General features: G+C 41.5%; 2 long non-coding RNA genes across 2 annotated transcripts in view; both read left to right on the top strand.

Moving 5' to 3' along the window:
* Window positions 1-26,024, top strand: part of LOC309637330 — a 109,873-nt gene that overhangs the window by 32,175 nt on the left and 51,674 nt on the right. Inside the window, exons 3-4 of the long non-coding RNA XR_014250477.1 lie at window positions 16,814-16,962; window positions 17,385-17,534. This is a non-coding gene — a long non-coding RNA (uncharacterized lncRNA). The remainder of the gene's footprint in view (window positions 1-16,813; window positions 16,963-17,384; window positions 17,535-26,024) is intronic.
* On the top strand, window positions 3,582-9,126 carry LOC309637340. Its single transcript, XR_014250491.1, has 2 exons — window positions 3,582-5,004; window positions 5,367-9,126. It is a non-coding gene; the product is annotated as an uncharacterized lncRNA (long non-coding RNA).

The raw sequence follows: 26,024 nt of genomic DNA, 5'->3' as shown, positions 1-26,024 counted from the left end.
GCCTGGAGTGTGGTCAAGGAGAGCCCCTTTGTCAGTACAGGTGTACTGGCTTTGTGTTTTTTACAAATTGAAGGTTTGTGGCAACCCTGTGTCAAGCAAGTCTATTGGAGCCATTTTTCCAATGGCATTTGCTCACTTTGTATCTCTGTTTCATTTTGGTAATTCTCACAATATTTCAAAATTTTACATTATTATTATATTTGTTGTGGTGATCTGTGATCAGTGATCTTTGATGTTACTACCACAACTTGTGAAGGCTCAGATGATGGTTAGCATTTTTAGCAATATTTTAAAATTAAGGTATGTACATTTTTTTTTTGGACACAATGCTATTTCACACTTACTAGAATACAGTATAGTGTAAACATAACTTTTAAATGCACTGGGAAACCAAAAAAGTTCATGCAACTCATGTTATTGAGATAATTGCTTTATTGCTGTGGTCTGGAACTAAACCCGCAATATCTATAAGGTATGCCTGTAGGTCAAGAAAAATCAAGAACAGGTGGGAAAATGTCCACTCTGATCTCAGTGGAAGGTTTTGAGACAAGGAGAAGAACATTACAGGGCAATGAGGTAAGGGATCATTTTAAACACTGCCCACTGAAAAGACTGCTGAATTCCAACCACCAAAAACTAGATATATTGTCCATATAATGTGCTCCTAAAGTCCAAACAAAGAACTATTTACTTCATCTATATCTGATCTATTAGGATAAACAAAAATTAATATTATGAGTTGGATTTTAAATATCTTGGACATTATTAACTACTTCCTAATGAAGCATAGAAATAGCAATGCAGATTGCCTTGTTATTTAACACATTGCTCTCTTGAAAATAAAGGAATGTGACTCTTTCAAATACCTAGCATTATCACTTGAAAATGGTTAAATATTACCCTTTATTATGTACCTTTTGTAAATGTAAAATGTTCCCTTTTTATTTTATGCCTGTTTCTATTTGAAACTGGTAATGTGACTTATTTTACTTGGTATTCTGGTCTGCTGCAGTTGATGACTAGTGACATAGTGACCCCTATTTTCCTGTATGATATTCATGATAACTCCCTCCATCACAGTTCACAAGGCTAAGAGATGAGGCGAACATGTGTGGGAACAGACTCCAAATCTTAATGTGCTCTTTATCGAAAGTGGATAAAAGGGCTAGAGATGCACAATGCAGTTGTTTGCAGGAAATAAGTTGTTTTTTAATTTAGATGTAATTCACATACAGTGAAATACACAGATCTAAGTGTACAGTTGAACCAGTTTTAACAGAGGCATGTACCCTTATAACTCACATACTCTATCAAGACACTTGAGATATAGGTATACTGTATTTCCATCAACCAGAATGTTCCTTCACACCCTTTCCCAGTCAATCCCCACCACTTCTAGAAGTAACCGCTGTTCTGATTTCATCATAATTTTTTTTTCTGCTACAGAGCATCACATATGGGGAATTACACAGTATATACTCTTGGGTCTGACTTTTTCACTCAATATAAAGTTTCTGAGATTCATTCAAGTTGTTGTATGTGTCAGTAGTTTGTCACTTTTTTTACTGAACAGTATTCCTTTGTATGAATATACCAGTTTGTTTAGTCCACTGATGGACACATGTGCTGTTTCCAGTTTTTGGCTGTTGTGAATAAAGCTGCTATGAACATTCTTGTACAAGGCTTTGGTGGACATGTGTTTTCATTTCTGTTTGTTTTTTAGGGAGTTCTGAAATTTTATTTTATAAAAATTTATTTTATTATTTAATTTTATTTAATTTAATTTTTTTTATTGAAGTGTAATTGACTTACAATGTTATATTAGTTTAGGTGTGCAACACAGTGACTTGATATTTTTATACATTACAAAATGATCACCATGATAAGTCTACTTACCATCTGTCACCATATGAAGTTATTACAATATTATTGACTATATTCCCTATGTAGTACATTACATCCCCATGACTTACTGTATTTATTTTGTAACTGGAAGTTTGTATCTCTTAATCTTCCTCAACTATTTCACTCATCCCCCCATGCCCCTCCCTCTGACAACTACGTGTTTGTTCTCTATGAGTCTGTTTCTGTTTTGTTTTGTTTCATTTGCTTGTTTTGTTTTTTAGATTCTATGTATAAGTGAAATCATACAGTATTTGTCCTTCTCTGTCTGACTTATTTCAGTTAGCATAGCACTCTCAAGGTTCATCCATGTTGCCACAAATGGCAAGATTTAATTCTTTTTTTATGGCAGAGTAATATTCCATTGTGTGTGTGTGTGTGTGTGTGTGTGTGTGTGTGTATGTATACCATGTCTTTCTTATCCATTCATCTATTGATGGACACTTAGGTTGTTTCCATATCTTGGTTATTGTAAATAGTGCTTCAATGAACATACGGGTGCACATATCATTCTGAATTAATGTTTTTGATTTCTTTGGATAAATACCCAGAAGTGGACTTGTTGGATCATATAGTTGTTAGCAACTTGTTATTTGTTGTTTTTTTTGATAATGGCCATTCTGACAGGTGTGAAGGGATATCTCACTGTGGGTTTTTATTTGCATTTCGCTGATGATTGGTGATATTGAGCGTCTTTTCATGTGCCCGTTGATCATCTGTATGTCTTCTTTGGAAAAATGTCTGTTCAGGTCCTCTGCCTATTTTTTAATGGGGTTGTTTGTTTTTTGATGTTGAGTTGTGAGTTCTCTGTGTATTTTGGATATTAACCCCTTATCAGATATATAGTTTGCAAATATCTTCTCTCATTCAGTAGGCTGCCTTTTCATTTTTTTTGATAGTTTCCTTTACTCTGCAAAAGCTTTTTACTTTGACGTAGTCCCATTTGTTTATTTTTGCTTTTTTTTCCCATGCCTGAGACAGATCCAAAAAATATTGCTAAGATCAATATGAAATGCGTACTGCCTAAGTATTCTTCCAGAAGTTTTATGGTTTCAGGTCTTGTATTTAAGTTTTTAATCCACTTTGAGTTTAATTTTTATATATGGTGTGAGAAAGTAGTCCAATTTGATTCTTTTGCATGTAGCTGTCCAGTTTTCCCAACACCATTTATTGAAGAGGCTTTTTTCCCATAGTATATTGTCATAGATTAATTAACGATATAAGTGTGGGTTTATTTCTAGGCTCTCTATTCTGTTCTATTGTTCATTTATTCTAGGTTGTCCACTTTATTGGTGTATAATTATTTATAGTAATCTGTTATGATCCTTTGTATTTCTGTGGTGTCAGTTGAAACATCTCCTCTTTCATTTCTGATTTTATTGTTTTGGGCCCACTTCTCCTCACTATTGGATTGTTTTACAGAAAATGCCCCAAAGTATATCAACTCATCCTTGATTATTTTGATATATATCTCTAAAATTATTTGTAAAACACAATATCTTTATCATGCCTAAAACAATAAATAAAGTTCCTTAATGTCATCAAATATCCAGTCAGTTATCAAATTTCCCCAGTTGTCTCATTAACAAACAACTTTTATAGTCAGTTTGTTTGAATTAGGGTTTGATTAATATACCTCTTACATTCATTTTAATCTGTAGTTTCCTCCTCACTATTTTTAAAGAAATCTGGTCATTTGTCCTGGAGAGTCTCCCGCATTTTGTGTTTTGCTGACTGCATCTATATGGCCTTTCCTTTTCCCTTGTTTCCTGTATTTCATGAAAACCAGTAATTAAATCTACTTCATATTAAGGTTGGAATATTTAGCAAGGATATTTCTTAGGTGATGATGTGTTTCCTATTATATCACATCAGAAGGCACCAAGTCTGGTTGCCTCTTTCTTTGTGATCAGTGGATATATCCTGATGGATAGATAAGATAGAGCAGATTGATGATGATGCTAATATCATAAGGAACTAAGATTTCAGCAGAAGAAAAAGAGATATAAACATAAAATCAAGATAGGTAAATAAAACCCCTTTAACCCTAAATTTGATTGGATGGTCAGAATGAAATTATATTTTCTCTTTTAAAAAAATACAAATTTCTTAACTCTGTTCATGGAAAATGCCTATTAAAAAACCATCTCAGGAACAATGGGCACACTTAAGTCCAGATTATAGTCTCTAAACATCATTTTTCACTAAAAGGTACCAAAAACTCCTTGGGGAAATGCATGGGCCAGGTCTGGAGCAGGAAGTATATGGAATAAGCCTGGAATTTTCTTGCCTTTCCTGTGTATAACTCAAGATATACAAGTGTTACTGAACACAAGTTCATGTGCCCGACACACAGTGAGGCCAAACAAACCGAAATGTCAGAGTTTGGGACAGAGAAAGTTTTATTGCAGGACCAAGCAAGGAAAATGAGTGGCTTGTGCCCTCAAACCCCAAATTCCCCCGTGGTTTTTGGAGAAGAGTTTTTAAAGGCAAAATTTGGGGTGAAGGCTACAGGGTGTGTGACTTTCTTCTGATTGGCTGGTGCTGAGGTAGAAGGGCGGTGCTCCGAAGGGCGGTGCTCCGGGAATCTTGCGCTCAGCCTGAAGTTACCATCCTCCACTTGGGTGGGGGCTTTAGTTCCTGCAGAAAAACTCAAAGGTATTGTTATGTATATTCCTTGGGAGGAACCAGGATGCCGACCCAAGCCTGCACTGTAGTTTCTTGGCTGCTCCTCTCTTGTTTCTGCATTCCTTCCCTTCCCTGACTAGCAACTGTTTCAATCTACCCTTTGGAACTCAGGGAATGTCAAGGAGGCTGAATGAAGCCCGGGAGGGCCCCACAGGGTCCTGCTGCATTTCACAAGGAGTAAATAAAGTTCTTTATGAAAAGATTCTAATAAATGAAAAAGATATAAAAGAATTAGACTTTCACTACCTTGCAACTGTCAATGAAATAATGGACCTAGGCAAAGTACAAAGTTAGATTATTTTATTTCAGCTTGCCCAGTTTACTATTTTATTCTAAGAGAGAGGGAGTATGATGCCGAAAGCTCAGCTTCTCTGTACACCGGTACCGAATTGAATCTGGGAGACAGAGTTTTGGGTGAATTAGAAAGGGATAGCTTTTTTTTTTTTTTTTTATAATCTTTTTTTTAATATTTATTATGTAGTTACTTTTATTTATTTATTTTAAATTTATTTATTTATTTTTGGCTGTGTTGGGTCTTCGTTTCAAAGCGAGGGCTTTCTCTAGTTGCGGCAAGCGGGGGCCACTCCTCATTGCGGTGCGCGGGCCTCTCACTATCGCGGCCTCTCTTGTTGCGGAGCACAGGCTCTAGACGCGCAGGCTCAGTAGTTGCGGCTCACGGGCCCAGTTGCTCCGCGGCATGTGGGATCTTCCCAGACCAGGGCTCGAACCCGTGTCCCCTGCATTGGCAGGCAGACTCTCAACCACTGCGCCACCAGGGAAGCCCGAAAGGGATAGCTTTATTACTTTGCCAGGCAAAGGGGGACACAGCGGGATCCTGCCTCAAAAAACGATGTGTCCCAACTTGGAGAGGATAGCGAGAAGCTTTATAGTAATGGTTCGAGGGCGTGATCAGCTCGTGCACATTCTTCTGATGGGTTGGTGGTGAGGTAAGTAGGAGTCAGCATCCTCAACCTTCAGTTTCCAACTGGTCTGGGGTCTACATGCTTGTGGGCAGCATACCGTCCTTAATTGTTACCTTCTCCCACCTGGAGGGGGTTTCAATATCTGCAAAACAACTCAAAGATATTGTTGTGTGTATCAGTTGATGGGGAACCAGGACCTTGCCCCAAGGCTGCACTACTGTTTGTCTTGACTGTTTCTCCCTGGTCTCTCATCCCCTCCCTTCCTCAATTAACAACTGCTTGAGTCTGCCCATTGGAACTCAGGGAAGGTCAAGGAGGCTGAATGAAGGCTATTTCCTGTAATCAAAGAAATGGGGGACACAGAAAGGCTTTATGCCCAGGAGCCCCACAAGGCTCTGCTCGGTATCAAGTATAATTTGGGGATCCTCCTTGTTCCAGTCGTTAGGGTGATCTTGCCTTGCTCTAACACCCCTCCATCGTGAGTACTAAATGGTCAGGCCGACAGTGTATATTCTTCAGTGATCACAGGGAGGCTGAACTAGCATCAAGAGTGCTGGTTTAGCCTTCTTTCAATGGAGCCACCCTTTCCTGGGAAACTCTCCTGCCAGGTCATTAACAACAACAAAAGAATTCTATTTCAGGAGGCTTACTCCCTGTGTCTCCATGCTGAGGTCTTCATGGGATTCCCATGAGCAATTAGTGATTAACCATCCCCAAAGCTGGCCATGCTACCCCAAGAGGATCCATCCTACCTTCCAGTGGGACTTTGATCCCTGATCTGTTGATTATCTTCCAGAAAGTTATGGTGACTGCCTGGCCAGGTGCCCTGCTCACTGCACCAGTTGAATGTAAAAATGGACAAATGGCCAAGTAGCGTGTATATCAGGCCCATCAGCACAGTATTGACTAGGGAAAGCTCATGGACACAGGATTGGTCTCCCCTTATCCATCCCAGGTGGAGCTGAGCCCCAGACTCCCTCTTCCTTGTGCTGTGGGACATTTAAGCTAAAAGATGGAGGAAGCACAGGCCCCTCCCCTGTCATCAGGATGGGCCCATAGCAATACTGTGTGGCATCACCCTGTTTCTGGTCTGATCCTGCCAGATGAATTTTCAGGTTGGGAGAATCACCCGCCCTCTCACAGTGTGATCTGGGACTGGGGTCCAAGCTGTGCAGTGACAGCTCTTGGAGAAGGCATGCTGGTGGCAGGATTTTCCCTGTGAGTGTTCAGGATTGAGGAAGTTCCAGTCCCAGCCTCAGCCCTGGCATCATCAGGATGAGGGGGATGCAAGGATCTAACCCAACCAGAATTGATCACAGGGTCACAGCAGCTTCCAGGGAGCCTCACAGGAGGCCCACTCCTTTTCTGGGAGACTAGCCTGCTGGGGATCAGTCCTGGGTACCTAATCCTTTCATCTCTGGATATTTGGGTTGTTTCCAGGCTTTTGCTATTGGAAATAGTGCAGTGATGAATAGTCTTGTGCTAAACTCCTTTTGGAAATTTACCCTCTTATCTTTGAGACAGAGTCCTGGACATGGAATTGCTGGGTCAAAAGCCATGTGTAGATTTTCTAGATATTACTTATTCCCTTCTTTAGGGGTTGTGCTACTTCATCAGAATTTTTTAAACATTCTCTAAGCAATTCTAATGGGCAGGCAGTATTGAGAACCACTGGTCTAGAATAGATTTCCAAAAATTTCTTATGTCACTTGAAAATTATAATATTTGTGCTCTTCCGTTTCTTGGTATCTCTCTCTCTCTCTTTTTTGTAGGTCTTCAGTTAAAAAAAAGTTCCTTCAAGTCATCAGCACTGCCGTTAGAGGCCCTTAAATCCTTCCTGGCTGAAGGTAGTAGTAATGTCCTACATTTGGATGGCAATTCCACTAACATCACCTTGTCTGATCCTCCCAGTGTTTCAATGACCTAAGGAAGCTGATGTTATCATCTCCATGTTACAGTTTTGGTGTAGAGAAGGGAGTTGACTATCTATACTGCAGAGCTTCTTTTTTTTTTTTTTTTAATTTATTTGTTTTTATTTGTTTATGTTTGGCTGCATTGGGTCTTCGTTGCTGTGCATGGGCTTTCTCTACTTGCAGCGAGTGGGGGCTACTCTTCCTTGCGGTGCGCGGGCTTCTCATTGCGGTGGCTTCTCTTGTTGCGGAGCTCGGGCTCTAGGCACGCGGGCTTCAGTAGTTGTGGCACGCGGGCTTCGGTAGTTGTGGCACACGGGCTCAGTAGTTGTGACACGCGGGCTTTAGAGCGCAGGCTCAGTAGTTGTGGCGTATGGGCTTAGTTGCTCTGCGGCATGTGGGATCTTCCCGGACCAGGGCTCGAACCCGTGTCCCCTGCATTGGCAGGCGGATTCTTAACCACTGCGCCACCAGGGAAGCCCTGCAGAGCTTCTTAATCTGTGTTCATGGGTGGGCTTCAGGGGAGGACCTCTGACCCCTTATATTATATGTAATATTAATGTGGGCACAATGCCGTGGTAGTGGTCATGGTGGGAGACATGGCCCATGGTTTTATCAGATTCTTAAAAGGATCTATTGCCCAAAACAGGCTAAGTGGAAAGAATGTGGGGCCTGGAATCAAAAGAAAATCACCCAAGTCTTTTCTAGCTGCGTGATGGGGTTGAGGGAGACTTGGTGGCTAGCTGCAGCCTGGTTCCTCAGCAAGTGGACTGAGTTGGTCCGGCTGATCTGGCATTCCCTCCTCTTAAGGGTGGGGAACGGTGTGACCTAAACCAGGCTGACTCAGGTAGAAAACAACTCAGCCACTCCCTTTGTGTCCTTCACAGTGTCTCACACTTTGAAGGGTTGTGGTGGACACACTCTCTCCTTCTGTCTACACTCCATCACACCCTGTTGTTAGAGATTCACATCTGGACTTCGCCAGTTTCCCCTGTGGAGACTCCTCTCTCAGATCTCACAGATGCCTCCTAGTCACGGAAGTCTCAGCTCAAACATCACTTCTTGGGCTTCCCTGGAGGTGCAGTGGTTAAGAATCCACCTGCCAATGCAGGGGACATGGGTTCGAGCCCTGGTCTGGGAAGATCCCACATGCCACGGAGCAACTAAGCCCGTGCACCACAACTACTGAGCCTGTGCTCTAGAGCCCATGAGCCACAACTACCGAGCCCGGATGCCACAACTACTGAAGCACGAGCACTTAGAGCCCGTGCTCCGCAGTAAGAGAAGCCACTGCAGTGAGAAGCCCGCGCACTGCAACAAAGAGTAGCCCCCGCTCGTAGCAACTAGAGAAAGCCCACGTGCAGCAACAGAGACCCAACACAGCCAAAAATAAATAAATAAAATAAATAAATTTATTTAAAAAACCCCCAAAGGGCTTCCTTGGTGGTTCAGTGGTTGAGAATCTGCCTGCCGATGCAGGGGACACGGGTTCGAGCCCTGGTCTGGGAAGATCCCAAATGCCGCGGAGCAACTGGGCCCGTGAGCCACAACTACTGAGCCTGCGCGTCTGGAGCTTGTGCTCCGCAACAAGAGAGGCCGCGACAGTGAGAGGCCCGCGCATCGCGATGAAGAGTGGCCCCCGCTCGCTGCAACTAGAGAAAGCCCTCGCGCAGAAACGAAGACCCAACACTGCCAAAAATAAATGAATAAAGAAAGAAAGAAGCTTTAAAAAACAAAAAACAAAAAAACCCAAAAAACCAAAAAAATAATCACCTCTTCTGAGAGGCTTCTCTTGGTTAATCTAGATTAGCACCATTCAAAAGACCTACGACAGGAGTCACAAATGGAATTCTAAGTTTTCTCTTGCCATATTAAAAAACAAGTCAAAAGACACAGGTGAAGTTGATTTGATTTTAATAATCTATTTTATTTCATCCGACATGTCTAAAATATCCTTTCAACACATAATCAATATAAAGATTACGATTGGGATATTTTACATTCTTTTTTTGGTACTAAGTCTTCAAAATCCAGTGTCTGTTTTCCACTTATGACTCATCTCAGTGTGGATGAGCCGTATTTCGAATGCTCCATAGACACATGCAGGCTAATGGCGACTGAACTGGAAAACCCTAGGCAACCCTCCCCTGCCCCCGCCCCTGCCCCCGCCCCTGCTCAAAAGGCCTGTTTTATTGCTTTCATAGCACTTACTATAATCTAAAATGATCTTATTTATTTGTTCTTTATGTGCTTACTATTTGTTTTCCCTCCTAAAATGCAAGCGTCATGAGGGCAGGGATTTTAAACAGTTCACCCCTGTGTCACCGGTCATCAGTACTCAGTAAATACTTTTTAAATGGATGAACGAGTGAATGCTTCCTTGCTAGAGGGATGAAGAAAGAATCAGTGATTGAGAAAACGGATGAAACTGCCTGGTCGCTAGAGGCATTTGAATGTGTGACCCCCTGCCTCAGCCAATCACTTGACTATTCTGAGCCTCTATAAAATGAGAGTAATTTTATCAATTTTATAGGGTTGTAAGAATTAAATAATAACGGTGTGAAATTGTTTCATAAGCTATGAAGCTCTCTGTGAATGGCAATTATTTTTATTAAGTGACTTGCCCAAATGTAGATAGTTAGTAATTGTGTGTAAGAGTGGAATCATGGCATCCTGCCCCTGCCACTTAACCAGTCACGTGACCTGGGCACGCTGCTCACCCTTTGTGACCTACTAAAACAGAATCTCCAGGGAAGGGGCCTGGTGAGCTGGATTTTTAACAAATGTCCCAAGTGATTCTTATTATCAAGCAAGTTTGGGAAACATACGATATGAGATTACTGCTCTACCAGGGTTATCTGTGATTCCAGCTAAGACACGGTTACCCTGTTAAGCCCTTGCATCTAGGTTCGTGCACAGCTTTGGAAGGATTCGTGAGCAGCCATGAGAAAGATGATAGCATCTTATCAGCTAGATCAGCAGGGTCACCCTGGTGATCAGTGGGGTGACAGATGCCGCTGCCAATCACTCCCCTTCTCTCACCTGAAGGCTGATGTCAGTTCTGGCATCAGTTACCTGGTTGTGGTGTGCTTTTCAGACCCGAAACCGAAAGCAAGACAGAGGGCCTTAGGAAGGAGCAGCAGATTCTCTCTTCCTTGGAAAGGTCAGATGTCTAAAAGAGGGATCCCTGGTGGGGGCCACCAAGAAGGCACTTGCCACCATTGACACGCCCCCAAATAGAACGTCAGGGACCAACATGAAAACCCTGTGAGTCATGCCAGTTCTTTTGGGATGGAGTATAGAACTATAAGACCGCCTGCAAGTGAGTGCTGGGTGGCTATGGAACATATAAAATCTGTACTCTCTAAGATGAATTTTCAAAATATTTATTGCCCTCTTCTAATTTCCTTTAGGTGTTATTTAATATTTAGTAAATATTTAGTACTTGAAAGTTCCCCCCACTGCCCACCTAAAACATACAATCCACAGCTTCTCTGGTAATAAGAGACACTAATAATAATGATGCCATTTTTTATCTTTTCTGTTCCTTTTATCTATCCAGTTAGCAAATATCCAAAAGTCAACATACTGTGTTGGCAAAGACATGCGAATTAGATACTCTTACACATTGCTGATGGGAGTATAAACTGGTACAAATTCTTCAGTGGGTTGTGGGGAGGGTGCAATTCAGCAATAAACATAAAAATTACAATGATATATATCCTTAGATCCAGTAATTTCATTTCTATCACATGTATGTTAACACATATGCAAAATATCACATGTGCACACATACAATGAAATGTGGTTTAGCCTTAAAAAGGAATGAATATAGCTGATATATGCTATAACATGGATGAATCTTGGCCCAGTGGAATAAGTGATATAAGCCATAAGTAGCTTATAAATAAATGGCTAAGTGAAATGACCCAGACACAAAAGGACAAATATTATATGCTCCCACTTATATGAAGTACCTAGGGTAGTCAAATACATAGAGACAGAAAGTAGAATAATGGTTACTAGGGCCGGGGGGGGGAGGGAGGAATGAGGAGTTATTGTTTAATGGGTATAGAGTTTCAGTTTGGGATAATGAAGCAGTCTGGAGATGGATGGTGGTGATGATTGCACAATAATGTCAGTGTACTTAATGTCACTGAATTGTACACTTAAAATGTAAATTTATGTCAGGTATATTCTACCACAATAAAAAAAATCCTATGTGCAAGGTTACTTGTTATATTATTCATTACATATGTTACATTACATTACAGTACAGTCTCCATAACCATATTGTCTACAATAACAAGATTGGGAACAACCTAAACATCCATCAGCAGAGGACTGGACACATGTAGCTCACTGGTATAGTCATACAATGAAATACTATGCAGCTGTTAAAAAGGAAGTTCTTTATACGTTGACATGTGTACTGGATATTGTCTACTTTCCTCTCCAAATTCACTATTTACCCTCTCTGCCTTGCTTTGGTCCTACGAGGCTGCCCTTTCTAGAATGAATCTATTGGGGTCCATTGCCCTTTGACTTCCATTGTTGAGGCTGGGTGAGGGGGAAGTACCAGCAGGAGTTAGTTCCTTGGCTCTCTCTCCCCTGGGGCTGTGGTTGCCAGTGGCAGTGTTCCTCTCCCAAAGACCACATCTCCTACTGGGTAGGGTTCTGGCAACATTGCCCTCCACCCAGGCCCAGCGGTACAGGAAGCTTCTCACTGTTGCCAGCGCTGGCGCTCTGCACCATCCCTTGTTGGTGTGTTGTGATGTTTTACTGAAGCCTGGACTCAGCGGCCATGTGCAATCACTGAGAATGAGATGTTGTAACTTCTGTGGAATACTGTACAGAGAGCCCAAGGCTTAGGGAGAGAAATACTTCCACGGATTGTTTATGTGCAGTTCACAAAGCCACCTGTTAACCATACACCCCAGGAAATCTGGAGGAGGCTTGTTTCCTAAGACATTAGAAAGTATATTCTTAGTGAAAGGAGTACAAGCATCTTTGAAAAGTCCTGTGACAGCTGTTCTCTCTGGGCTTGACATGAGGGTGGAAGATGTTGCAATGGAGTTTCAGTGGGGATAATGGAATCTGGGAGTGGTGGAGGCCAAGTGCCAGCAACAGACAAGGAGTGTGCGTTACTACAGCAAGCCACGAGGGTTCTTTACCAGAAATAAGGAGTTTTGATCTGGAAGGATCTGTGACGGTGGCTAATTGATCGTGGCATCCTTAGGAGTGAAATAGATGGACGGACTTCTAAGGTACTGCTTGACCTGATGAACAGAAAAAAAAAATTCTTGAAAAGGTGGGCAGAGATCTGACCTGGTTCTTGTTCAGTTTCCGGATCTAAGACACCGCAGGCTTGGAGCCCCTTGATTGAGAAGGATGTAAGACCTATTGCAGAAGGGCTCAGAAGTGTGGCCACAAACCTTCCTTGGAGAAACTTGCAGTCATTCAGCAGGTGATTATACAATAGAAAAAGTTTATGCCCAGACCTTCCTGGAGTTACTAGATAACTGGCTCTAACGTGAAGCTAATCTCTGGAGCCCAAAAATGTCATTGTGGTCCCCCTGTTGAGAAGAGATTTACAGAGGTTCAGTGATCGATGAAATCTTGTTCCAAACTCATTGCAAAGTGGGTCCAGTGGGATCCTGGACCCATCCTGTGCTTATTTCCCTTGTCCCAGGTAGTAGAGTGATAACAGATATACTTGGCAAATTGGAGGACCCCCATACTGGCTCCCTGACCCATGGAGTGAGTGCTGTCAGGTAGAAAGGGGTCAAATAGAAGCCCCTGGAACTTCCACATCCTGACCTCCAATCCAAGATAGTAAATCAAAAGCAACAGCACATCCCTGGAGGAGGGATGAATAGCTCAATCAAAAACTCACAAAACACAGAATGGATAATTTCTACCAGATCTCCACATAACTCACCTATCTAAACAGTACAAAAGCCAGAGTCTTGGAGAATGTAGGTTATTTATTCAGGAGTAGTGCCAATCTCAGTTGAGGTTCTGGATATGGCATCTTCCTGGCACAAGTTAGCACCCTTACTACCCAGTACGATTATCCTACTATTGATTTATCACAGACATTTTGTACATTGCTGTCACCAAAGCAGTTAGCCTTCATGGAGCAGAGAGATTAGTGCCTTTACAGTTTTAACTAAGGGCTGTGTCCACTCTGTTTCTGTCACAACAAAGTGCAGGTGGAACTTGATCATCTTGTTGGTCGGCTGTATTGATAAAGTTATATTAACTGGACCTGGTGAGTGGGCAGTAACCAGGACCCTAGTCGCCACAGTAAAGAACACGCATGCCAGAGGATGGGAATTAAAGGCAGCAAGGGGCTTGGTGACAGTGGGATGTTCTTGTGGACATTCAGGGGACTGGCGCATGTTCAGATAGCCCCCTTAAAGAGGGAGAAAAGTTGCTTCACTTTGAACTTTGCACCATGCTTTGTGGGCCTCTTTTGATTTTGGAGGCAACATCTATTACATTTGCACGTGATGCTCTGACCCACATGCTGGGTCAGGATTTTTTTGTTTGTTTTTTTTTAAATATTTATTTATTTGGCCTCGCCAGGTCTTAGTTGTGGCATGTGGGATCTAGTTCCCTGACCAGGGATCAAACCCGGGCCCCCTGCATTGGGAGCTCGGAGTCTTAGCCACTGGACCACCAGGGAAGTCTGCTGGGTCAGTTTTGAGTGGTGCCCAGTGAAAAGTCTTTAGCAAGTCGAGGCTATGGTACAAAATGCCCTGTCACTTGGGCCTTATGACCCAGCAGTGGCCTGGTGGCTTTGGAAGTGTCTGTGGCAGACAGGGATGCTGCAGCGAGCCTCTGGTAGGACCAGGGAAAGCATCACAGCCCAGGCCCCTAGGGTGTCAGAGTAGAGCCATGGTCTCTTTGGACAACTGTTCCCTCTTTGAGAAGCAGCTCCTGGCTTATTCCTGGGTCTTGGTAAAGATAGGATGACTATCTGACTGTGGCATTCTGATCAACTCTGTGTCCCAAATTATCCATCATGAATTGGATATTATCTGAGCCACAAAATCATGAAACTGGACGTGTACAGCAGCCTTCCAATGTTAAATGGGAGTGGAATATCCAAGACCAGGTGGAGAAGGTCTGGAAGGCAGCTCAGACCCCTGTGGTGCCTGGGGCTAGTACATTGCTACCTCTCACTCAGCTTGTACCTTGGGCCACATGGGGATTCCCTAGCAATGGTTAACAGAGGAGGAAAAGGCACAGGACTGCTTCATGTTTGGGCCTACATGGTGTGCTGGCACCAGCAGATGCAGACGGCACAGCTTTCAGCCTCAGTTAGAGGTGGCACTGAAAGTGTGCTGAGGAGAAATTTTCCCAGTGGACAGGACGTCACGTGGACAAAGTTTGCTTGTCTACTTTGCCCGAAAGGAGAAAGAGTCTGAGGTATGGGTCAGTCCTAATTTACAGGCAGTGACTAATGCATGGGTCTGCTTGTCCAGGAAAGAACAAGACTAAAAGACTGGGGACAAAGAAATCTGGGGGAAGAGGCATGTTGATTGAGCGGGCACAGAGCGTGAAAATATTTTTGACCCGAACGGAAGCTCTCCAAAGGTCATGCATTGCAGAAGAGTTTCTCAACAATCTGGGGACAAGATGATCCTTACTCTGCATGTCGGTCAACCTCTCTCCCCAGTCACTCCTGTGCTTGCTCAGTGGGACAGAGTACAACACCACCGTGGCAGCAAGGACTTCGCCCACCCAGGTGGTCTGGCTGTCACCACGGCTTGAGTGCTCAACCTATCAATGGCGGACACCAAGCGTGAGCTCCTAACATGGTCCATTCCCGAGGGGTCAGCCAGGTACCTGGTGCAGGCTGATTTCGTGAGACCCCCTTCATCACGGAGGGGGCAGCAATCTGTTCCTAATGGATAAACACATATTCAAGTTATGGATTTACTTTCCCTTTTCACACTGCCTCTCCCAGCATTTGTTGACTGAAAGGAGATTTTATCAGTTATCATGGTACCCAATTCAGCATTGACCCTGACCAGAGTCACAGTTTATGGTAAAGATGTGCTACGCTGGGCTCATGCTCTCAGAATCTTCGGGCCTTACATGGCCTATCACCCAGAGCATCTAGCTTGAAAGAAGGTGGGAAGTTCTACTGAAAGTTGAGGTGCTGTATGTATTAATAGTACACACCTTAACCCAGGGACCATGCTATGGTGGTGTCTGCCTTATATTCAGAATCCAGGGGTCCAAGAACCAAAGGGTAGACATAAGAATGGCCTCTCTCATTATTCCTTAGAACTCACTTTCAGAATTTTCTCTTTCTATCTCCATAACCTTAGATTCAGTGGGTTTGGAGGCCCAGGTACCCAACGAGGAAATGCTTTTCTAGGTAACATAGTCAGACAGTCTTGTTAAACTGGAAATTGAGACCTCTCTCTGGCCATTTTTGGCTCCTTTTTTTTTTTTTTTTTTTTGAGGCCACGCAGCTTGTGGGATTTTAGTTCCCTGACCAGGGATTGAACCCAGGCCCTTGGCAGTGAGAGGGAGGATCCTAACCATTGGATCACCAGGGAATTCCCAAGACTTGATTTTTTAAAAACATAACACCATGAAATGCTAGTTATATTGCTTAATGTTTGAGTGCTAAATCTACTGTGGGTTCCTGAGATAAATCTTGTTTGATCATGAAAACTGTACATATTTTTTCCACTTTTCCATGAAAATTGTACATTGTTTTTAGTTTTTTAAAAATTTTATTGAAGAATAGTTGATTTACAATGTTGTGTTAATTTCTGCTGTACGGCAAAGTGACTCAGTTATACATATATATATATTCTTTTTCATATTCTTGTCCATTATGGTTTATCACAGGGTATTGAATATGGGTCCTTGTGCTATACAGTAGGACCTTGTTGTTTATCCATTCTCTTCTTGTACATTGTTTTAAAAATTGGGTTTCTTATAAGATCTTAGCTCCATGGCAAATCACAAAAGCCACTGAGATTAACATTCTTTCTTCTGTTATTCAGGGTAAAAAAAAAAAAAATCAAGAATTTCACACTAAAATATAACTCCACAAATGTAAAAAAAGAAAAAAAGAAAAGAAAAGAAAAAAAAAAACCCCATATAACACCAAAGTACTGAAGTCCTATGTAGTATCCATATTCATTGCAGAAATAGTTACTGGAATTTTCCAAACATCAAATAAATAAGACAACTCAATGGTTACAACTATAATTTCCAATGAATATACAGATTTTCGTTCAAAGTTTAGGCTTGATTTCTTTGATTTCTACTTAGTATTAGTCACATGTATTCCCTGCGCCTGTTTATCATCAAAATGGGGATACTTGAAAGTCAAACTTGGCTTTGTCTTGATTTCAGAGAGGCAGATAAGAGGTGATTCTACTGGTTGGAGAGCTGCTTGCTACTACACAATGGAGGCGAGGGGGACTCTATCTGAAACCCAGGGGATTCAATTCAGCAGTCAATCAAAATAAAACCCCCAAAGACTAAAATACTACAGGAATGAGGTTTGTTTTTTTTTTTCTAAATAATAGATATTTTTTAAAGTAGATATATTTTACTTATTTATTTAATTATTTAATTTTTGGCTGCATTGGGTCTTTGTTGTGGTGTGTGGGTTTCTCATTGCAGTGCCTTTTCTTGCTGCAGAGCACGGGCTCTAGGGTGCGAGGGCTTCAGTAGTTGTGGCACGTGGGCTCAGTAGTTGTGGCGCACGGGTTTAGTTGCTCCGAGGCATGTGGGATCTTCCTGGACCAGGGATCGAACCTGTGTCCCCTGCATCGGCAGGCGGATTCTCAACCACTGCACCACCAGGGAAATCCCCAGGAATGAGGTTTGACTATGAGGAATGAGGTAGAGATTATGTCTCCCATAACAAAAATACCATGAACTAGGTGGCCTATAAACAATGAACTTTTATTTCTCACAGTTCTGGAGGCCAGGAAGGTCAAGATCACGGCACCTGCAGATTCGGAGTCTGGTGAGGAACAACTTCCTGGTTCACACGCAGTGTGTTTTTGCTGTGTCCTCACATGGTTGGAAGGATAAGAGATCTCTGCCTGGGGCCTCTTTTATGAAGGTACTCATGACCTTGTGACCTAATCACCTACTAAAGGCTCCACCTCCTAAGACCACCACCTTGGAGGTTAGAATTTCAACATATGAATTTTGGGTGGGGACACAAACATTCAGTCCATAACACCCTGTCAAGTAAAGAACCCCACTCAGCTGCGGTGCTAGTCAGGGGAATGTGGAATGGGTAGTGGAGGAAAGACTCCATGATTCTCAAATTAGGCTTTGTCACTGGTTAGAGAAGTGAGGAATGTGGCAGCTGTGTTTTGCATTAATTGTCTCACCCACCTCCTTCCCTGATAATTTTTTGGTAATATTTTTAATAAAATAGAATTAATATAGCATAAAATTCACCATTTTAAAGTGTGCAATTCAGGGACTTCCCTGGCAGTCCAGTGGTTAAGACTCCACGCTTCCACTGCAGTGGGTGTGGGTTCAATCCCTGGTCAGAGAACTAACATCCCATGCAGCACGGCGAGGCCAAAAAAAAAAAAAGTGTGCAATTCAATGGTTTTTAGTATATTTATATGTTGTGCAACTATCACCACTATCTAATTCCAAAACATTTTTGTTATCTCAAAAAGAAACCCCATACCTGTTAGCAGTTACTCCTAATTTCCCCTTTTCCCCTTCCACTGGCAATCACTATCTACTTTCTGTGTAGATAATCCATCTCTATTGATTTGCTTATTCTGGACATTTCATATAAATGCAATCATACAATACATGGCCTTTTATGTCTGCCTTATTTTACTTAGAATAATGTTTTTATGGTTCATCCATGTTGTAGCATGTATCAATACTTCATTCCTTTTTATGGGTGAATGATATTCCATTGCATGATTATACCACATTTTGTTTATCAGTTAATCAGTTGATGGACATTAAAATTGTTTCCACTTTTTGACTATTATGAATAATACTTCTATGAACGTTCATGTACATATTTTAGTGGGGACATATGTTTTCTTTTCTTTTGGTTATATACCTAGGAGAGGAATAGCTGGGAAATAGTGCAATTCTGTTTAACTTTTTAATGAACTTCCAATCTGTTTGCCATAGTGCTACACCATTTTACATTTCCACCAGCAACGTATGAGGGTTCCATTTTCTCCACATACTTGTCAGCACTATTATGCTATTGATTGATTGGCTGTTGATCAATTGATTGATTTCTATCCTAGCAGGTATGAAGTGTTACCTCAATGTGGCTTTGATTTGCATTTCTCTGACCACTATTCTTTTTCTTTCTTTTTAAAAAATTTTTTGGCGTGACATGCGGGATTTTATTTCCCCAACCACGGATTGAACATGTGCCCCCTGTAGTGGAAGCGGCGAGTCTTAACCACTGGACCACTAGGGAAGTCCCTCTCTGATGACTATTGATGTTGAACATCTTTCCATGTACTTACTGACCACTTGTATATCTTCTTTGGAGAACTGTCTACTCATATCCTTACCTGCTTTTTAATGGCTTTTTTTGTTTTTTTTATTGTTGTGTCATTAGAGTTCTTTATGTATTTTCAATACTGGACCCTTATCAGAGATATGATTTGCAAAATTTGCCTCCCATTCTGTGGATTTGTTTTCCACTTTCTTGATGGTATCATTTGCCACACAGAAGTTTTAAATTTTGGTGAAGTTCAATTTATCTATTTTTTTCTTTGGTTGCTTGTGCTTTTGGTGTCATATCTAAGAAACTGTGGCCTACTCCAAAATCAAAGAGATTTACACCAAGGTTTCTGTCTCAGAGTTTTATAGTTTCACCTGTTTTGTTTAGGTCTTTGTTCCATTTTGAGTTAATTTTTGTGTATGGTGTAAGATAGAAGTCCAAATTCATTTGTTTCATGTGGATATTCACTTGTCTCAGGACCATATTTTGAAAAGACTATTCTTTCCCTATTCAATGGTCTTGGTACTTTTGTCAGAAATCAATTGAATATAAATGTATGGGTTTATTTCTGGACTCTCAATCTATTCCATTGATCTATATATGGTCTATATATCGGTCTTTATGCAAGTAGCACAATATTTTGATAACTGTTGCTTGGTAATAAGTTTTTTTTTTTTTTTTTTTTTTAAAGAGCAGAGTATTTTTTCTTTTTTCTTTTTTTTTTTTAATTTATTTATTTTAATTTATTTATTTTTAGCTGTGTTGGGTCTTCGTTTCGTGCGAGGGCTTTCTCTAGTCGCGGCAAGCGGGGGCCACTCTTCATCGCGGTGCGCGGGCCTCTCACTATCGCGGCCCCTCCCGTTGCGGGGCACAGGCTCCAGACGCGCAGGCTCAGTAATTGTGGCTCACGGGCCCAGCTGCTCCGCGGCATGTGGGATCCTCCCAGACCAGGGCCCGAACCCGCGTCCCCCGCATTAGCAGGCGGACCCTCAACCACCGCGCCACAAGGGAAGCCCGGTAATAAGTTTTAAAATCAAGAGGTATGAGTCCTCCAACTTTACTCTTCTTTCTCAGTGGTTTCTTTCTTTCTTTTTTTTTTTTTTTTTTTTTTTGCCTCTTTAGGGTCCTTTTCATTTCCATATGAGTTTTAGGATCAGCATGTCCATTTCTGCAAAAAAAGCAGTTGGAATTTTGATAGGGATTGCACTGATTTTGTAGATCCTCCTGCGGATTTAAATGAAGAGCAATGTCGTGGCTAAAGTTTAATGATATTGGAATATGACTGAAAGACATTACCCTATGAATGCATGGAGCTGTTGGGACTTTGTATGTTCCCTGTGTTGGGGACACAAATTTCTCTTCTAAACAAAGGACAAAGTAGATGCTGAGAAGTAACATGGGTGGACAGTGCTGGATATTTTCTGTTTTTCCCTCTCGATGCACCCTTTGCCTTTCTCCATACTGCTCTCGGCTCCAGGGGGATGAACTTTGTGAATCGCCACCACCAATCTTCCTTGCCCTCTGGCTTTTGCTTGGATTTAGGAAACAGGAGGCACCAACAGGAGACTGGAGAATAGGAAGAAAGTGATTAGGATATTCCTCAGGCTCCCTTCCCTAATGAGGTGACGGTTGGAAGCTATTTTTTTAAATCAAAAGCCACACTTCTGTTGGGTTGCCCTGTCCTGCAGCAGCAGATCTGAGTTCTGATAACCAGTCCATCTACTTACCTTTTCAGGCCTAAGGGTACTAGTGGCTTCCCACTGTGGCTTCCCCTTCCCTTACTGGTTTCTCCTAACCCTGCCCACATCTTTATAATTAGTCCTGTTATTTTTCCCTGAACACCTGTTTGTAGTGTGCCATCTACTTCTTGTCCTCCCTGACAGTACAAAATGGAAAGAGCTACAAGATAAATTGTTAAGTCAAAGAAGCAAAATACAGAGCAATGTAATATTGAATTATGTAACATTGTATTATTTTGGTAAAAGAAGGGGTAAGGGAAACTGTATCTTCATATTTTTAAAAATATTGTGTTAGTTAGGAATTAGGTTTAGCTTCCAGTGATAATACTCAAAAAGAACAGTGGCTTAAAAAAGATAAAAGATCGTTTCTCTCTGTAAACATCTAGGGGAAGGCAGTCCAGAATGGAGTCAGGGCTCTGCTACATGACACACTCACGGGGCTAGTTTCCTTCTAGCTCACCTGCCCTCCATTCTTAGGGCATGGCCTTGTCCTCAGTCCAAGGAAGCATCTCCTTTCCAGGCAGTGGGATGGAAAATGAGAAGAAGAAGGGACAAAGGGCATACACCAAGGAAAGTTCCTGGAAGCTGCCACACCTGGTCACACCCAGCTATAAGGGACCCTGGGGAATATAATTTTGATTCCTGGCAGCCATTTGCTCCAATAAAAATTCTAATGCTATTTAAGAAGAGAATTGATATTGGGAGTAATTAACAGTTTTTTTGGTCACATATATGCATTTAAAATAACTCAGGAAGGATATCAAGAAACTAGAAGCAGTGGTTCCCTGGGGAGATGGTTGGCAGGTGATAACAGGCAGATGAGGGATAACAGAACAGGCCGATGAGGGATTACTCTCACTGTAATATGTAGAGATGTTACATGTTTTGATTTCTGAACCATGTATACATATTACCTATTTACAAACTTAATACATTAACTTAAAAATTCCTCCCTAAAGATAAGTAAATAAAAAGAGAAAAAAGAAAAACGTTTCATTCAGTCTCAACTTTGGTCAGAACAAAGGAGCCATGGAGTCCAGTGGACTAATGGCCCCAGTGATTAGAATGACCTCATCAAAAGAGGAAGGTGTGACCTGGGTATGTTAGTTTTCGCTTGCTGTGTAACAAATACCACAGATTTTGCATCTCAATATACCAGAAATTTACTGTCTCACCATTTCTGTATGTTAGCAGTCTGGCACGTTTTAACTGAGTCCTCTGTTCAGGGTCTCATGAGGCTGAAATAAAAATGTTGAATCGGCTGTGTTATCATCATGAGGCTCAACTAGAAAAAGATCCACTTCCAAGCTCATTTAGATTGTTGGCCGAATTCATTTCCTTGCAGTTGTCAGCTGTCAACTGGGGCACACTCTCGACTCCTAGAGGCTGCTCTCGGGTTTTAGCCACAGGATCCCCTCCATCTCAGTAACATGCCTTTGTCAAATCTTGCTTGTGCTGGTTTGCTCAAGTGACCAGCCAGAAAAAATTCTCTGCTCTTACATGGCTCATGTGATTAGGTTAGGCACACCCAAATAATCTTTCTTTCTGAAAGTCAACTGTGCCCATATAAACCAATAAAATAGAACAGAGAGCCCAATATAAATCCTTGTATATATGAGCAAATGATTTTCGACAAGGCTGCCAAGCTGCCACTCAATAGGGAAAGGATGGTCTCTTCAACAAATGTTGCCGGCAAAACTGGATACTCACATGCAAAATAACAAAATTGTACCTTTATCTTTCAATACATACAAAAATTAGCTCAAAATGGATTAAAGATCTGAATGTAAGACTCAAAATTATAGAACTCCTAGAAAAAAAACAGGGAAAACTTCGTGACCTTAGATTTGGCAGTGATTTCTTGGATGTGACACCACAGGCATAGGCAACAAAAGCAAAATATACATAGGGTACTACTCCAAGCTTAAAAATTTCTGTGCATCAAAGGAAAAAAAATCAACATTAAAAGGTAATCTATGGAGGGACTTCCCCTGGTGGTGCAGTGGTTAAGAATCCACCTGCCAATGCAGGGACACGGGTTCAATCCCTGGTCCAGGAAGATCCCACATGCCACGGAGCAACTAAGCCCATGCGCCACAACTTCTGATCCCGCGTGCTGCAACTACCGAAGCCCGCACGCCTAGAGCCTGTGCTCCACAACAAGAGAAGCCACCGCAGTGAGAAGCCCGTGCACCACAATGAAGAGTAGCCCCCGCTTGCCACAACTAGAGAAAGCCCGTGCGCAGCAATGAAGACCCAACACAGCCAAAAAAAAAAAAGGTAATCTATGGAATGAGAAAAATATTTGCAAATCATATATCTGATAAGGAGTTAATATCTAGAATATATAAAGAACTCCTTCAACTAAATCACAGCAAAATAACCTAATTAAACAATGAGTAAAGGACCTGAATAGACATTTCTTCAAAGATGATTTAAATGACCAAAAGGCATATGAAAAGATGATCAGCATCACTAATCATTAGAGAAATGCAAATCAAAACCACAATGAGATATCATGTCATACCTATTTGGATGGCTACCATCAAAAAACAGAAAATAACAAGTGTTTACAAGGATGTGGAGAAATTGGAACCTTTGTGTCCTGTTGGTGAGATTGTAAAATGGTGCAACTGCTATGGGAAACATTATGGCAGCTCCTCAAAAAATTAAAAATAGAACTACTGTATGATCCAGCAATCCCACTTCTGGGTATGTATCCAAAAGATTCGAAAGCAGAGTCTTAAAGAGATACTTGCACATCCATGTTCACTGCAGCATTATTCATAATAGTCAAGAGACAGAAGCAACCCACATGTCTACCAATGGGTGAATGGATAAACAAAATGTGGTATATACATACAATGGAATATTAATCAGCCTTACAAAAGATCGAAACCCTGTCATAGGCTACAACGTTCATAAAACTTGAGCACATTATGTTAAGAGAAACAAGCCAGTCACACACAAAAAGATAAATACTATATGATTTCACTTATATGAAATATCTATAGTTCTCAAATTTATAGAAGAATAAGTAGAATGGAAGTTGTCAGAAGCTGGAGGGAGAGGGAAATAGGGAATTACTTTTCACTGGGTACAGAGTTGCAGTTTTGCAAGATGAAAAAGTTTTGGAGATCTGCTGCACAACAATTTGCTTATAATTAACACTACTGAACTGTACACTTTAAAATGGTTAAGATGGTAAATTTTATGTAGTGTTTTTTACGACAATTAAAAAAAAGTCAACTGTGCCATATAATGTAACCTAATCACAGGAGTAATAGCTCATCATATTCACAGATTCTACCCATATGCCAAGGAGAGGGGATTACATGTTATTTGGGGGTCATCTAAGAATTCTGCCTACCACAGAGTAGGACTAAAACAAGCCACTTTTTCAGAGACTTTCCTATCTGGATTTTCACTTCCCACCTATGAACTTTGGAGGTTCTGGATTCTATTTTGTTTAAGAGACAGGATTTCCTTCTTTTATAATACTGGATGATGCCTGAGTACCACTCCTCTTGGTAGAAATTTATTTTCCAGAGTGGAATCACCGCTCATTTATGGTGTGTCCTTTGTGTTAGACTGACCTGCTTGTGGCACCTCTGGGTTTGTCCACCTCAGATAACCATCAAAGCTTGTCTGGGAAAACCTTATTTTTAGTGAAGAAATATTTTCTTAAGAGTTAATGGTTTGGGGCTTCCCTGGTGGCGCAGTGGTTAAGAATCTGCCTGCCAATGCAGGGGACACAGATTCAAGCCCTGGTCCAGGAAGATCCCACATGTTGCAGAGCAACAAAGCCTGTGAGCCACAACTATTTAGCCCGCGTGCCACAACTAGTGAAGCCCGCGCGCCTAGAGCCCACGCTCTGCAAGAAGAGAAGCACTGCAATGAGACGCCCGTGCACCGCAACAAAGAGTAGCCCCAGCTTGTGGCAACTAGAGGAAGCCCGCATGCAGCCACGAAGACACAACGCAGCCAAAAATAAATAAATAATAAATAAATTTATTTAAAAAAAAAAGAAAGACTTAATGGTTTGAACACACATAGGAAATAGGGAAAGCTAAGGATTTGGAAGCATTGTTTCTAGCACTTTTAACGTTGTCCCAGATCTCAAGGATTGAATAATCCTCGAGATTAAAAATGGAAAAAATCTGAGTTTGAATGACGTAATGGCTAAGTAAATACTCTTAAAGGTTAGAAGCTTGAGGAGATTGTGAATACAGTATTTTATGGAGCAAAGATACACAAATGAAGGCATAATGGCTGGTTTATAAAGAGAGCTTAATTTATTTATTTTATTTTATTTATTTAAAAAAAAAATTTTTTTTTTTGGCTGCACTGCTCAGCATGCAGGATCCTAGTTCCCCAACCAGGGATTGAACCCATGGCCCCTGCAGTGGAAGCGTGGATTCTTAACCACTGGACTGCCAGGGAAGTTCCAAAGAGAGGTTAATTTAATCATAGTATATAAAGCATATTTTAACTACAAGAGAGGTGGACAATAAAGCAAGCAATTAACACTTAATTTATAGCACTAGCATTCTAAAAGCAAAGGAAAAAACCAATTTGTATATATATTTAAAGATCTAATTTGTGTGCAGAGAGAAGACCCCTGTAAACTTTCTTCCTCTTGAATTAGAACCTGAACTTGCTTAAAGTGCATACAAGCTGCCCACAGTTTTTCCCATCTCAGCTTGTTTCCTAGTGTCCTCATTTTTGGAAGTCAAATGACTGACATTGTTCTTGTGGGAAGGAAGACTAGTGTAGCCCGTTTAATGATTTGGATCATTAACCTGTTAGATGACCCCAAATGTCGCTCAATGTGCCCAAAGTATCACAGATTCTGAAGGGCCATTTTTCTCAGCAAATGAAAGCCTGAAGAGACTGTATCTTGGCTGTTTGCCTCCCCAGAATGCCAGAAAATACCTTAGCTAGAAAACAGAAGTAATGCCTCTTCCCCAGACAAGATGCTTTCAATTTTTCAGGAACACACGGGGATTTGTTGCTGAGAGCACAACCCAGTTTCAAAGCTATTCTCGCCAAAGAACCACTACGATATTTCCAAGCAGTACACTGATTGGTACCTTGGGTTGTCAACGATAGCTTATCCCATTTCACACCAGTTTTTCACTCTGAGAAATGGAAATATACTAATGAAGCATCTTAATTGGTTATAATCATGGGGGCTGCTGATGCGAGCTCCTCCTGGCAGGTCTGTCTACATAATAAAGAGTCAGACTGTATGGACTGTGGACATGGACATTACAGGATAAATTCTCTTCCACCCTGAACCCATCTTGGGTAATATCATTTCTCCTTTGGATTAACCTGAGGGCTCTTTGAGCAATCTCTATAC

The sequence above is a fragment of the Balaenoptera physalus genome (genome assembly GCF_965194825.1).
Source record: "Balaenoptera physalus genome assembly, chromosome: 11".
Lineage (NCBI taxonomy): Eukaryota > Metazoa > Chordata > Mammalia > Artiodactyla > Balaenopteridae > Balaenoptera > Balaenoptera physalus.
Note: the sequence above shows the minus strand (reverse complement) of the source record. Positions and strands in the feature narration are given on the sequence as shown.